Below are 3,378 nucleotides of genomic sequence, written 5' to 3'. Positions count from 1 at the left end.
TAAAAAATAATTTGATTTATCGCTTTATTCTCAAATTTAAGTGTCTGAGGCTAACATTCTACTCCCTCTCCCTGCAACACACATATAGAAACTTGGAAGTTTGGCTTACACCTGGAAATCATCTTTAGGTTTAGACTTTCTCTGGAATTTGACAAGGGATGATTTAATTTACAATCTATGTAGAGACTTCCTTTGAGCCAAGGCACGGTGGCTCACACTTATCATCTCAGCTACTCAGGAGGTTGATGAAGGAGGATCACGGGTCTGAAGCCTATCTCAGGAATTTAGCCAGATCCTGTCTCAAAAAATAAAAAGTTCTGGGGATGGAGCTCGGTGTCTACCTGCTTACCGTGCATGAGGTCCTGGGTTTCATTCCCAGCACGGGGCAGGGGGGTCCCTTTGACATTTATAGGCTATATGAGCAATTGATCTTTGTTTGAAAGAATTCAGTCATGGCCACTGGAGATGTCAAAAGCCTACTAGTATTTTATAGTTCTGAGACATATTGAAAAGTTGAATCCAGAATTTGTGGGAAATTTGGGTCATGCGATGTTAATGTATTTACCTCCTTAGAAGCTTCCTTTGGGCCCAGTATCCACAGTTCCTCCACGTCAGCCATCAGTAAGGCCCTTTTTTCCTTTCTCTGGGATTACCCAAGGAATCACTGAGAAGTAGGAGGAAGCTGTCTCCCACCACCATAGGGGCCTCTGGCCCTTGCAGGCTGAGCAGTGGACATAGGGAGCCAAGAGTCTTGCTGGTTGGAGATACCAGCCAGTAGGCTAAGTATCTGAGTCACAGAATGGAAGGGAAGAGGTGAGGTATAAACACTGGGTCTGGGTTTAATACAGGAGCCAAAGTTTCCAGGTTGTGACCTCATTCCACCTCAAATCCGATCTGGACCTTTTCTTCTCAGCCCAGATACGTGGGAACTAGCCTGACCTTTCACTCATCCCATTCCGTCAGGCACCATGTCCTGCGTCCTGTAGATGCTGCCTTTGTTTGTTTGTTTCCTGTGCTGTGGATTGAAGCTAGGGCCTTACACATGGTAGGTCAGTGTTTTACCTCTAAGTAACATCACTACATCCCCAGCCCTCTTTATTTTGAGACAGGGGCTTGCTAAATTGCTGAGACTGGCCTTGAACTTGTGATCCTCCTGCCTCAGACTCCTAAGTAGCATTACAGGCATGTGCCACCGTGCCAGTGATTTACCTTCTTAAAGGCTCAAAACAGGACCACTGTTAGCTGGCAAGAGGGGCTTTGTTAGAATCTAGGCAGAAGGACCCCCTCTGGGTGTAACCAGCTTACAGGTACATATCTTGGCTAACAAATTGCTCCTTAATGAGAAGAGGTGTCTTTTCCTCCTGCTAGGCTGCTTGGCTCAGCTGGGACACCGCTGGCATCTCATCCTCCTCTGGTACCTTCCCCCTGTGTGCGGTGACTGCACCATGATGAGTGGTGGTCTGCTTATGCTTTTTACTCCTCTCCATTGGCCCTGCTGCGCTTGGTGCAGGTCCTTGGGCACAGTGTCCTCAGGGCTGTCTCCTGGAAGATCAGGCATGCCTTCAGGCACACCCCAGTGACTTCTGAACAGACTCAAACTCTCAAGTTGCCACCTAAGGCTTAGTTCCTAAATTCCCTTTCTTCCTCTGTCTCTCCCACTGGAAGCCCTGCTCCACTGGAGCTTCCCTGCCTCTGCCAGCAAGGCCCTGGCTCCCTTTCTCCTTCTGGCAAGTCTTCCCTGGTTGGTAACTCTTCCTTGCCTTCCCTCTCCCTTGACACCTCACCCTGTGCTACAATCAACGCTGACTGCCCAACTGGCACCAGAGGTGCTGTGCCTGAGCCCACCATGATTTGAAAAGATTTCAAATCAGAAGGAAAACAACAACAACAACAACAACTTTGCAAGGGTCGAAGTATGTTAACCTTTCTTTTCACATGAAAAAAATTATTGAAACATTTAAAAATTCTCTTTAATAGAAGATGTCCGCAAAGGTAAAAGTATCTATGGCCCATAAAAATAACGTGGCTGGGTACACACCTGTAATCCCAGCCACTGGGGAGGCTGAGGCAGAAGGATCATAAGTTTAGGACCAACCTCAGCAAATTAGCCTACTCTGTCTTGCTTAGTGGTAGAGCACCCCTGGGTTCAATTTCTAGTGTAGGAAAGAAAAGAAGGAAAAGAAAAATTAAAAAGAAAGAAAATCATAATGTGATCCTGATTACAGTTGTCTTTGGTTCCCCTTCCCACAGTGAATTGAGAACTCTTAGGAAAGGGGGATGGATTCCCCTGCATTGTTATTTTTATTTTTTGGCGGTGCTGGGAGTTGAATCTGGCACCTTGTACATGCTACCCAAGTATTTTTAAACCTTTCCACCTAGCCCAGGGCTAGGCACTTTGGATGGGCTCAGGCAATGCTTTCCAAATCAATGAAATCAGCAGACCATCTTGAGTGAGCTTCTCATCTCTGATCTTCTCTGAGTCTCCTGTCTTCATCTGAGCAGCCAAGCTCCAGCTTCATGAGTTTGCCGGTGGAACGCTTGGAAACTGGAGCTTGGAGCCTTTGCTGAGGCTTGCAGGATGTGGGTGATGGGGAAGGGCCAGAGGTTGTTAAAAATGGCTCCAGGTGGCTTTGAGACCTTGCTTTGTGTAACAAACAAAATCACCCCCCTTTATACACAGAGAGTACAGGAAGGACAGACAGAAATGCATCTCAGTCTCACCGTGGCTGGACCTGAACGTGTAGCCTTTGTAATTAGAAACTAAAGTGAAATAAATCAAGAAGCCCCTTAGCCCTAGAGAAACAGACTTCTTTCACTTTAGGTCATTAGGCCGCATTAGCGTCACCCCACCCCTCCCTGCTCTTTTTTGTGAACCTGGGAATCTAACTTAAGGTTTGGAGGGTGCGGGGCAAGTGCTCTCCCACAGAGTTACATCCCCAGGGGTTGGCCACACCCCACTCCCCTACCCACCCCGCCCCGCATTTTTTTCTTTTCAAAGTCGTACTCAGAAGCTCACGAAGGGCAGGTCCCTTTTTATTTTCTCTTTGAATCCCGGGGCCAGGCAACCCTCTACCTCATGACCCCACCGGGCACCCCATGAGCACCAGGGGCCCTGCCCCAAGCGGGTGGAAAAAAGGGCAGCCCCACCCTGAGTGACAGCAGAGATGTGAGACAGACTCAGTTTCCCCAACGTTAAGTCTCTCAGGTCATCATTGGGCCTGAAGGAGAGATGGGGTATGTGGGACTGGGACAGAGTCCTGGGAGACAATTAAGAAATCTGAGTTCCGGTCCCTTCGTCGTATACCCTTGCGGCGGCGAGCGGGGGTGGGTGTTTCCTGTGTTCCGGGTAATTTAATATTTTCCAAGACTCCCAAGGGG

Source organism: Callospermophilus lateralis, chromosome 2 (assembly GCF_048772815.1).
Source record: "Callospermophilus lateralis isolate mCalLat2 chromosome 2, mCalLat2.hap1, whole genome shotgun sequence".
Taxonomy (NCBI): domain Eukaryota; kingdom Metazoa; phylum Chordata; class Mammalia; order Rodentia; family Sciuridae; genus Callospermophilus; species Callospermophilus lateralis.
The sequence above is the reverse complement of the archived record's forward strand: the minus strand, read 5'-3'. Positions refer to the sequence as shown.